This window comes from Lagopus leucura, unplaced genomic scaffold (assembly GCF_019238085.1).
Source record: "Lagopus leucura isolate 7727_CA_CO unplaced genomic scaffold, USGS_WTPT01 Super-Scaffold_73, whole genome shotgun sequence".
NCBI classification, from domain to species: Eukaryota; Metazoa; Chordata; class Aves; order Galliformes; family Phasianidae; genus Lagopus; species Lagopus leucura.
Window position 1 is genome coordinate 37,416,641 of NW_024962252.1, and position 12,680 is coordinate 37,429,320.

The following is a 12,680-nucleotide window of genomic DNA, read 5'->3' on the forward strand; positions in this document are numbered from 1 at the left end:
AAGCAAATTTACTTTGAGTAAAAGCAAAGTAATTTATTCCTGTGTGCTACAGAAGATTTCCTCCTGCATTAGTACAACATAAATTGTCATGGTTCTATGTTTTTTGTTTTTGTTTTTTTTTGTTTTTGGGTTTCAGTATTCCACATCAAAACATCATGTAGTGTACGGGGCATTAAAGTGTCACTGCCCAATCCCAGCTACCTATCCCTGTACATTACAGAAGTCACAGGATCTGGCCCTTCTGGGTGGGGGGGGCGCTCTCTTGCTGCCTGGCAGTGGGTGCTGGAGGGTGCTTTCCTAGCCGTTCCAAGCTTTTCAGGTTTGAATCGGCCCCGGGAACTCTCTCTCTCTCATCTTGTCTGATTTATTAATCTCAATTGCAATTAAATTGTATCTATTGTGTTATCTTGTATTCCGATATTATAGTAAAATAAGTTTTCCTCCATAGATTGTTGCCGCTGTTCTTTTCCTCCCTTCCTTCCTTCCCATTTTGTGGGACTGGGGTGGGGGGGGGGAGAGGGCAGAGGCCTGTCGCCCCTGTCACGGACATAGATTGATCTGGTCAAATCCGTGACATAAATATATAAAATAAGGCAATTAAACTGCTAAAATATATCTAAAACTCATTTGCTACGTTAACAATTCTGGTTTTGATTCCTTCTGACAATCGTAGAATTGCAAGGTTGCAAACAACCTGCAAGACCATCTGGTCCAACCATCCTCCCATTGCCATTGCTACTACAAGCAATGAACCACATCTCGTAGCTCCTCATCCAGACGCCTCTTGAACACTGCCAGGGACGGCGACTCCACCACCTCCCTGGGCAGCCATTCCAGTGCCTGACCACTCTCTGAGACAAAAAGTTCTTCCTTATGTCTAACACAAACCTCCTAAGGCACAACTTGTGGCCATTTCCTCGGGTTCTGTTTGTTGCGTGGGAGAAGAGGCCTCCTCATCACAACCTCCCTTTAGGAAGTTGTAGACTGCAATAAGGTCACCTCTGTGCCTCCTCTTCTCCAGACTAAACGATATAAAAACAAAGAAAATGGAAGGACTTCATTGCACAACTCTGAAGAGTTGCTAAGTTTCAAACAAACAATGTGGGGGGACACATTCCTCAACTGTGTTATTCACATTATTTAAACTGCAAGGTTCTTGCAGCTTGATTATTGCCATGAGGGTGATTACTCAAAGTATTCACAAAATTCCACAGATCAGCTGAAAAGTCTTCTGGAACACAGATTAAAGAAGTTTCATCTAACTTCTCTGGCTCATGCATGGGGAATCTGCCTCAGAGAACCATGTTCTAAATACGGATTTGTTAGCAAAGACCATTCACTACAAATTCTGCTAGTATAATTTTACATTTTTCAGGGTGTTAAATTTAGACAAAATTTATAAAAAAATACTTTTTGTGGGTTCTCATGCTAGATCACAGGAAAAAAAAACAATGAAATAATCATAAAAATCAGAAAAGTTCTTTCCTTGTATCATTTTTAAAGCAACAGCACGTTGAGACTCGAGCACTGGATGTTGAATAAAAGTATTACTACTGCTCTGAAAATCTATCAGGTTTAGAAGTCAAAATAGCTGCGGAACACTGACCATACAGGCACTACACTCGTCTAATAATAGAGCATCATCTTTCTGATATCCGATTATGTGACTGTTTTTTTCTTCACTAATTGAGTGAAAATGCCATTTTCTTCTTTTGAATTAAATAATTTCCTCCTTAAAATGGGAGGTAAATAAATTTAGCACAAAATATTCTGTAAAATACATCATTCTAATGTTACAGTTCTAGCTGATCTGTTCAACGTTTTGTTCTATTTTATTATTCTGCACTTTCAACAGAATAGCTGGAAAAAGCACACATTTGCATATTTCTACATTACCAGCATTTCTACCTTGACAGCACATTTTATACAGCTCATACTTTTAGTACATAGCACTTAAGATATTTCATTTTGTTCTTTTCAGTACCATTTTTTTTCTCTTCTTTCATTTTATATATAACTAAATTTTAAAATGTTTCAAGTGCATATTTTTACCAAATTATTAACATGACTGTCTCAATATTTGTGGAACACATTAATAATTCAGAATACGTTTATACTTTAAGCATTAGAAAATGCATTGAAAATTCCAAAGGACCATTTTAGATCAATTTCTTGTCCTAAATTAAAAACTTAATGTACCAGGCACATTGGAAAGTATAAAAGTAAGACTTGGCCATAGAACACACAGTTAATAGAGGAAACTGAGCCAGCTGTTCAACAAAACTTCATATTAAAAAAAAAAAAAGAGATTTAAATTAAATCTAAGTTGAAAAATACCCATTTTGGTGACTAACAGAAAAGGTGTGTGGATTGAAATTTCAGGTAGAAACAAGTTTTGCTGCATACTGCAACCTGTCCGAGCACCAATCACAACAGAGACATCATCTGCTATGCGATATCAAAGACGTAGCAAAGGCAGAACACTCAATTGTACTAAGGCATACAGATGGAATCAGTATCCTAAATAAGATATTTTTAGATCCTACCAGTGACTATTTCATCATTAGCAAGTACATAATAGGAAATACAATCCATAACTTGTTTGCAAGGAGTAATGCACAGAGCAGCACCCCAGAATCTGTGTCCGTGGACAACAAGAATGTAACACGCTCCCATTAAGTCATGGAAAACGAGAGCAGCACTGAGAGATTTGCTACAGATACCTAAATAGTGTAATCCCAATAAGTTTACAAAGCCTCCAAACTGAAAATGGCCAATGACACACTGAGAGGAAATGACACTGACACTGTGTCAATGACACAATGAGAGGAAAACATTTTAACTAGAAATTGAACTTCCCTTAGGTTATACACAAAGTCTGGTTACTTTACATTATACCCCTTGGATGAAAGAATGTACAGAATACAGAAGATGCTCATCATTCATTCTTTCTGTTATGCCAAGTTACAGCTGTAGACCACGGCTCTATTGAGCCACTCAAACAGCAACATATAACCAGATTAAGGTGAGAAAGTTCAATATAGCCAATTAAGTCATACGAGTTTTCTTTAACCAAGTTCTTGTTTTATATCTTCTGCGGGGCTATAAAACTAACTGAAAGTCAGTGTTTAACCATACACGTATGTTTAAACACTACTTCCAATTTCCACCCCAACACATCCATGCCTCACTTAGAGATATTTGCCCTTTTGCCAGCACTGTGGCTTATCTTAACATTTCTTCCTTTAATGTTTACCTTCTCATGTACTTACAGAAAAGAGGGAAAAAAAAAGATCAACTCTTTTAATTTGTTGCCAAACAAATCATGTTCCTAGTCCTTAACTGCATGCATGACTATGATATCTGTCTCATGCTTCATAAGACAGCATTATTATATTTCTAGCTATTTGAGAAATACAGCCTACTATCAGATATGCCTTTTACAGAATTTAGATTTCAGTTGTCAATTTATCATTGTTAGTTTTTCTCATGCACGCTCTTACTGATAAATTCAAAAATTCTTTTCTACTCTTTTAGCTTTCTACATTTCACCCTAATCCACCAAGACCTCAGAACCATTCAGTTTCTTTTCTATCTTACCATAACCTCTCATCTACAGACTTCATCGACATATTTAATATAAATTTATGTAATTTAATATAATTTATAAATTATAAAGTAATAATTATTTAAATACATATTTAAATATTAAAAAGGAAACAAAAAATATATAAGATGGAAGAACAAAAAGGATGCTGGCATTTGTATTGCCTACACTTGTTCAAGAAGATACTGAAAGAATTATAAGGAAAATTTTGATGGACTATAATGAAGTTTTTATTTGTTTTATATTTTAAATACCGAATAACATTAACACATGCATGACAGCCAGTACAGTTCTGTATTATTACACATGCAAGCTGTACCAGGGAAGTTTTCTTCATGTACACACTATCCAACTTATACTCTGCACTGAGACCCTTTGAAATATATTTTTTCATAGCTCACTTATTTTCCACTAAAGATACATTCATTGGTAATCAAAGACAAGGTTGTTTTCAGAATGCTTGAGATCATTTTTTTATAAAAGTGAAAAATGCAGTCTTTTGTTCTCTATATACAGAACCATCAAAGTCAATAAATGTGTGCTAAGTGATCGCACTGAATTTTAACTGTACCAGCTTTAACAGCTCTTGTTCAAGAGAACGCAAGGGGTCAGAACCAAAGTAAGGCACAGCACTCAAAGCTAAAGAATAAGAAATAAGGCTGCTGGTTATAGGGAGAAAGCTGCAGACTGCATTAAGCTCCTTCATTTTCTATACTATGAACGTAAGAGTCATAGGTATAGAAAAAGAGTAGTCAAAATATTGTTTCCTAAGTAAAAACCTATACCAGCCAAAAAGAAACAAGTAAGAGAAAGCATTTCTGTAATGTTCATTCTTTTGTGGATTTAATTACCTAAGCTACACTTGAAGCAAGCATCTCAAACTATTCTAAACATTTCCCCACAGTTTGTTTTTTTTTTTTTAACCACAGTATCTGCATCCAGACAAGTGGATGAATTGATGTTATTTCCCACTTTTCACAGAGCATCCCAGGCTCACTAAGCAGTAAACTCCCTGTCTATTCAAATCCATCCTTCCCACTTTCTAGAATAACTTCATGATTAGGATACAGCTACTGGTACACACTCTCTCTCTCTCTCCCTCTCTCTGAAAACTGGCAAAGAAAGAAGAGCTGTGGTTTGGGCTCAACCTCCTATTGTCTAGGCACATCAGAAATGCTCAGCTGACTCCTAGTGGCTTGCACCCTTGAAAACTGAGTAGCAAGAATGTGCACAAATGCTTTCCAAGCAGCCCTCAGGCACCTGAGTGAGCTAACAGCTGCATCTCCAGATTCACAAAGGCTTGACAATTTATGACAGCTTTTGCTCAAAATTTTATATACCAGTGACAGCTAAGCAGCAGTGTTTCTGTAGATCACTCTCTTGACCTCAGAAATTCTGAATGCAAACCGTTCAGTGCTGGAAGCTGGGCATGTGTGTTAGAGAAGAGCCGTATGCACACCTTTCCTGTTCTCATTCTTTGCCAGCGCCACAGACAGAGACTGAAATTGGTTTTCTCTGCTTTATGCCAGCTCTGTTCATCCGCACTTCACCCCTTCACATAACCATGTCTTGCTGAAAATTCCACCTGCAGATCTGCAAGTTTAATTAAGCTGGAAAATTCACATCTGCTTTTCCTAACATTACTGTCATCTTTCCCAATACAACTGTTTCTCTACATTAACAACCTCAAAATTAATATTTTGTCTGGAAAAAGAGTATTTTTCACAGTTAAGGGAACATTACAAGTATATGTTAAATCTGTATTTATTACCTCAGAAGCCAGTTGTCATCAACTGTGATGATTGTGTATAAAGCAGCCATGTTCAGCATCACACTTTCCTTAATATTATTTTATTGCCTTTACAAAGACCACATGCATTTTGATACACCTATGCACAGTCTCTAAAATTCTGAAGCGCCATTTATCTTTAATTCACTTAGTCATCTAATCCTTCTTGCTACAGTGAATTATCCTATTATAAGGCACATCTCAAATCCGTATGTTTTCAAGGCTTCTGACAGTTTATGTGGCTACTTCTATTTTAAGTCAAGACTGCACATGTATTTTGTATACAGCTGCACAAAAAAATGATCTCTTCCCCCCTTCTGCCTCCTCATGAAGAAAAATACATAGAGCTTACTATCAACAGATAAACCATACAGGAATCTTTACACCATGAAGGAATTTTTAAGGCTTAGGAAAATAAATTATTTTGCAAGTCTTGCTTGTCAATTTTCCACTGCTTATACATTCCTAAAATTCTCGAGCTCACTAAATTTGAATTATAAAACAAACAAAAAACTCAACAACAACAAAGAAACAAATGCCAGAACAAGCAAACCACAAATTATTCATCCCTTTGCTTTCCAAAGTGCCACTCTGTTAGTAGTTAGAAGGTTTTCTACAGGTGTCTACCAAAAGCCTGCATTTACAGTTAAGAAGTAAAAATAGCTTCTATTATTCACTTCTATCACTTCATCTATTAGCACTATTTATTGGTAGTAGTAGATGTGAAAAACTCAAGTGTAGATCATCAAGTAATGTTAAAATATTTTTGCTTTGTGCCTTGCAGAGAAGCAGCAGTATATCCTGTAAAAATAAATCTGTCTTAATCCTCTTGCCAAAAGATCTTGAAAGTTCTTTTCAACCACTTTAAAGATAGAGTTTCTCCTTAATAAGCATTAGCAGAGAAAGCAGCATTAATGGAATAAACATTTCAACCACTCTGGCTTAAACATTCATTGTGTATCTACTCAACAATGAAAAAGGAATAGATGTTTGCATCTGATAAGCTGTTTCCACTGATTAATAGTTCAGGAAGTAGTGCTACTCTGTCCTTAGACTTCTTAGGAGAGTTCTGTGGAATAACTTTCTCAACAGTTCTGGCAATGAAGCATGAGCTGACCCTGAGGAGGAAGGGAAGGAGAAAATTAAGAAATGGGTCTTTTGTAGAGGAGAGATCCAATGGACGCAGTTGGCAAAAGAACTGTTTGTTAGTTTAAGGCCATAAAGGCAGCACTTGTTCAAACCTGTAAACTGAGAATATGGGATGGTTTTATAGCTTTTAAAGAAAAAAAAAAAAGTGACTTTACCTTCAAATTCAGAATCCTAATATCAAACCATTCCAAAAATCATACATAATGCACATATTTGGAAGAAGTTTTTATCAACATCCTGGACAGAGGTCCAGCAAAAGCTCTGATTCTCAAATAATAATAAAACTGAAACATAATACACAGTGAACTAGCAACGATAAGAGTTACTTCAGCACAGACAATTCAGATCACTGTAGGACTTGCAAGGTGTTCTTTGACCTGCCTCCTGTGGAAGAAGTCTAGAGCAGCAAATCCCAAATAATTATACACATAGCTCTTACAGTATGTTCTACCCTTGAGAGTGTACACAGTCCAACACAGAGCTGTAGTTTAGACAGCGGCATCCACTCCCAGCAAGATGTACTCCACAAAAAAATAGCTTGAAAAACAGTATCTGAAAATACAAACTCTGAAAAGTGTTACAGAAAGACCAGTCACCCCACCTTAATTAGTTTATCATTAGACAGGAGCTAACAAAAACACTGTCCTTCTTCCATGTAGATTATAATACATTGAATTACAAAATGTCATTTCATTCTTTTTTGCTGATGGTACCAGGATAAAACACTTTTACAGACCAGCCCTGAAGGACAGAGTTGTGTTTAACTAATCTTGAAAGTGAAGATAAAAATTTGTGAAGAAAAAGAAATAATACTGTTTTCTAAGCCTTCCTGAAAAGATTCAGAGATGAGGATGTTGATTTTTCTTTGACAATTATTCCCTTAAGTAGGTGGCACCAGCATCCATGTCACTACTGCAGTGACTATCTTCTGCCACTGATACAAATGCTTAGCTGAATTTTGTTCTAGAATGCTAGTGTTCACTGACATCATTTGGAGGGCAGGCTCACAGAATGTTTTCTAAGTGCCAATTCAGCTGAACAAAACCAGAAAAAATGGCATACACGCCAGAATTGGTATTATAAATATGTATATAGAGTTCTTAGTGTTATTAGATGACTGTGATCACACCAAGCAGCCAGATTAAGAGCACGTAAAATGACTACTTCATAATTTTTAAAAAGCCAAGGAAACAAAACATATAATGAGAAGAACTATGAAATGCCATAGCTAAATTTCTGGATATAAAATTGCTTTTACAATTATTACTTTAAAAAAAAAAATCATAATAATAAGCTTGCCATCAGATATATCATATAAAGAATAAAAGGTGCTGTATGTGCCCTTTCTGAAATCACTAACATTGTCATTCAATGTTGCAATGCAGAATCAAAACTGGTCTAGGACACGGTTATCAGCACAATTCCATTACGTCAAAAACATGATGACAATCATCGTGAAACAAAAACATTCATCACACAATTTTTAGAATTCTACTGTGTGAAATCTCTACTATGCCATATAAAATAGGAGGTGTATTAAAAAAAAAAAAAAAAAAGCTCAAGTTTGCTGTTATTACATCAGCAGGTGATTTCCCCACTTTTTTCTTCCTATTCTCCTCTTAGCAAAGAAGCTTTGAAGCTTCAGATAGCTAACTCAGTTATTATTTAAATAAGAAAGAAAAAGAAGCACATGAATCTCAACTGTTCTCTTAAAAATAGAACCTCATGCTCTACTACAACGACTGAAAGGAAGCCTCTAGTTTAGAAATAACAGATCAGTCTCCAACCCAAAACACAGTGGAAGCTCCAATCCTAAAAACAGACTTAAAAGGAATGCTTTTGTAGCTCCACTCTGTCAAAACAATTCCTAGGAACGAGGCCAAAAGAAAACAGATAAATATACTCAAGACAGAAGAAATTAAAAAATAATATTGTGGTCAAGATAAACAGAATCTTTATTTTGTACATACCAGGCATTAAGAAAAATGGGTTTTTGTTTTAGTTAAAAAAGGGGTAATAAATTACTATTTTCAGTTATCCAGAATTCCTCCAACAGATTTAGGTAGCACGTAGTACTCTTCTTATTTTTAATCTGCAGGCAAAGCACTTTGCATTTTTACTGTGTTTTAATCACAGCTATGACACACCTCTAGACAAAGTTGTTGGGTTTTTTGAAAAATACCTTATTCCTCTTACACATGCATTTTAATAGGTACTAATCTGCAGAAGCTTTCTTTCCATTATTTTAAAGCTTTTTTTTTTTTTTTTTTTTTTTTTTTTTAAATAAGCTTTCTCCAGAAGAGCTGTCAGACCAACTCAAAACAGCCAGCTCAGAATTGAGTCTCTGAGAGTGGCTACCTATGGATTTCTAAAGACAACTTTTATGAAAACTGACTTAGCAACTTAAATAAAGAGCAGAAACACAGAAGTGGTGTAACTTATGATTTAGGGAATACCTATCATCTTCCTAATCAATTCATATACTGCCAGTGTACACATCCACTACTGATGTCACAAATCGCATGAAAACTCCTTGCCATAGTTTTGTTACACGGTACCCTCATCTACACCACAAACAACTTCTCATCCATCTTCATCTTTCAAATGTCTGAAATCTACTGTTTTCACTAAAATACTATGCACTTGGGGGAGTCAGAAGAAAAATCTTTTTATTATTCTTTATTTCCCTTAAGAGACTATCCTAGCTTCTCTACTCCATTACTGCTCAGTAAGTCTAAACATTTCCATATATAAGCTTATCAAAGCACTTGAAGCAAGATCAAATGGAAGCATGTCACGTTTACCACAAGTGGTCAAAACTGAAATATGGTGCTTCTTATGGGAAACAGTGTTATTTTCTTATTCCTGCAAGTTCCTGGCTCGTCTCTCCGTCACAACTTTATTTTGTCTTCAAGATCAGACTTGAAAAATAAGAAAAAAATTGAAAAAAGCTCACCACACTAAATCCATCCCTCTGTAAATAAAGACAAAAACCATGTTTTTCAAATCATTATGTCTCCCCCTCAAAGATTTTCAGACAACCATGAATCCAGTTATTCAACTAGAACTGAATAACTAATTCATGCTGAACATCATGGTATTTCATGAGTTCTTTCTACTGGTTGCAAGTACAAAAATCAAAATCATAACCTTCACCTTTGCTCTAGGCAGGAATTCAGCTTTTTCATATCAGGTTATTTCCCCTTAAAAACAGTAAGCCGTGCCAGTGCAGAGGCACAATTAAAATTCATAATTTCCATATCTGTGCTCTTCCCAGGGAGGTGGTGGTGTCGCCATCCCTGGCAATGTTCAAGAGGCGTCTGGATGAGGAGCTATAAGATGTGGTTTAGTGCTGTGGTAGCAATGGTAGTGGGAGGATGGTTGGACTAGATGGTCTTGCAGGTCCTTTCCAACTTTGAGGTTCTATGATTCAAAAAAAAAAAAAAACAAAAAAAAAAAAAAACAAACTAAAACATACCTGCATACAAGTTACAAACAACTAATCATGTTTTGTTGTGCTCAAGCACATACTGCACACTCTTTCCTTCCAGTTCTACAACTGCATGTAAATACCACTGAAGTGCTTTATGCAACCCAAAACAATAGTTTCCTTGTGCGTGCAATTTTGCCCACTTTAGATCTTCAACTATGTAACTAATCTGCTGATTTTCAAAATAACTCAAGAAATACTGAATTTATAAAGTTAATGTAGCTTCCTGACTCCTCAGTTACTGCAATGAAGTTGAAAATGAAACCATTTTTACTAGAGCATAAGGTATGCTTTAACAGGCAATCGGCAAGCTTTCTCACTTTATGTCCTAAAAGCCATTAAACTAGTATTTAAGTATTTCATTGGATATTATCAAAAGGAGATGAAGAGAGTGTACTTAAAACTGTTTTTAAAATTGGTTTGGGGAGACTTTTTGCATTTCTAAGGAACCATAAACCTACAGGTAGAATGAGATGCATCGGTGATATTTGTAGCAACAGGCAAAGAGGAGGGAAGAGGATTTTTTTTCTGATGTTTTCTTTATATCCACAGCTGAAAATGACAAACCTGCTCTGAGATCAGATTATCTTGATTTCCATTGTTCATATCTTTACACCAATTTCTGTCTTCACCTTATATCCTCACGCATTCCCTCCTTTATTTTTCATTTATTTAGTTCAATAAACTGTCTCTCCTTTGCATTTCAATTCAGTTTGGCATATTGGATCTCTGACTGCCCCTTCTGCCAGTTGCAACAAAGCTTCACGTTGCTGGGTGAAGAGAATGCATTACCTCACGCAGAAAGGCAGAGGAATAAAAAAGGAAGCTTAGGTCTGAGATCTCCCAGCTTCTGCAGCCCACATGAAGACTCATAAAAACGTGGAAAAGAAAGAGAGATTATTTATTTAAAGGCACCAGTTGCTTTCCTACTAGCAACACTTAATCTGTATATAAGTACATAGATATCAACTTTTAAACTACTTAAATTCCCACACCCTGTATCTGTTTAAATTAGCCTCAGAATTTTCAGAAATGCTGTGCACAATGTAAGCTGCCTAAAGTTCTATCTACTAGAAGTAATTTCCATATTTAAGTGTTCACCTTTTATTGTACTGATCGTAATTTATGACACCTTATTTCCACAAACAAAAAGGATATTATAAAGATGAGCAACTAGTAAAGTCTTTATGAATAATAAAAAAAATTAATGCAAGACTTAAACAACCTGACAGAAATTCTAGAAAACTTCTAATATTTCACATAGATTTCAACAACTACTGCAGTAAAATGGACAGATAGAACTATTTACTATTTTCAGAGTAATAGCTGCTAACACGTAGAAATCCTGCTTTTCGAGTTTCCAGTCAAGCCACCGAGAACAAATCACTGCCCGAAACCAGGCAGCTAGCTATAATTAGCTATATGCATGAGAAATACATTTTTAAGTCTTCTACCTCAGACTATACAGTCTGCAATGCAATGCACTTATTGCAGAAGAACAAGTAAACAGAGACTTACATGCAAGTATGTGCACAGCTAGGCAACTGGATCGCTCAAAGAAGTGATCATAACTTCATTGACTGCATGGAGTTAAGTCAGCTTCAGAAAACATCTCTCCTGAGATGCACAAAACCCAAAAGCACTCACAAGATGACATACTACAACACAGTTTTCAGTACAGCCTCATTCCTCCTTCCTTCCCACCTCCCATCCGTTTCATGGCAAATAGAGAAGAATGAGGACAGTCTTCCATTTGATAATCAACATTAAAGCTTAACAAACAAGTCCCGTACCCAGCCAAGGCACGAAAAGACAAGAAAACATACAATTATCTAACAGCTAAAGTGACAGTAGTTAAAATGAAAGCTGGTTAGCAGCTAGCACGAGAAGATGTGATTATTCAGTATTGTTTGAGAAGAGTCTGGCTCCATCTTCTTTCCTCCCCCCCTACACACGTTGGCAAGATACTCCTAGCCTTCTGCCTTCCAGACTAAACAATCCCAGCTCTTTCACTCTCTTCTTGCACTACAGGTACGCCAATCCCTTCAATGTTTTTATGGCTTTTCTTCACTAGACTTACCCCAAGATGTCCATTTCTCCTCTGCAATAAGCAGCCCACAAGTAGATCCAGCTGTAATGCCTGAGGGGGGGATTAACTCCCTTGACCTACTGGAGATTCTCTGCCAATCTTGCTCAGCACACAACTGGCTTTCTTCATCACAAAGATGAATTGCTTGTTCACACTTAGACAGGCCTCCAGTTCCTTTCCTACCAGGCTGCTTTCCAGCCAGTAAAGACTCTGCACATGCCAGTTGCTGGAATTATTCTTCCCATCAGATACAGGACTTTGAACTTTTCTCTGTGGAAATTTATGAGGTTTCTGCCAACCTGTTTCTCCAGCTTGCCCAAGTCCCCCTCAACAACAGCACTACCACCTCATCTATCTGCCAATTGGTTTTTGTTTATATCATAAAATATTTTGTCATGAACATTTAGAGCACACATACCCAACTCTGTATTAATCACAGTGAAAACAAACATTAAGAACCAAAACTGAGGCACTTAGAGCAGCATTTGCTACATATTCTATGACTTCTATCCATTCATTAAATTAAGCAAATTATAACCATCATTAGAAGTTATAG

At 36.3% G+C, this 12,680-nt stretch overlaps 1 protein-coding gene across 3 annotated transcripts in view; it reads right to left on the reverse strand.

Moving 5' to 3' along the window:
• Positions 1–12,680, reverse strand: part of WASF1 (WASP family member 1) — a 79,289-nt gene that overhangs the window by 45,082 nt on the left and 21,527 nt on the right. Inside the window, exon 1 of one of the 3 annotated variants that reach the window (XM_042885979.1) lies at positions 9,702–9,718. The exons of the other annotated variants lie outside the window; for them this stretch is intronic. The gene's annotated coding sequence lies outside the window, so the exon portion shown is untranslated. Of the gene's footprint in view, positions 1–9,701; positions 9,719–12,680 lie in introns of those variants that run through there. 3 annotated transcript variants of the gene reach the window in all.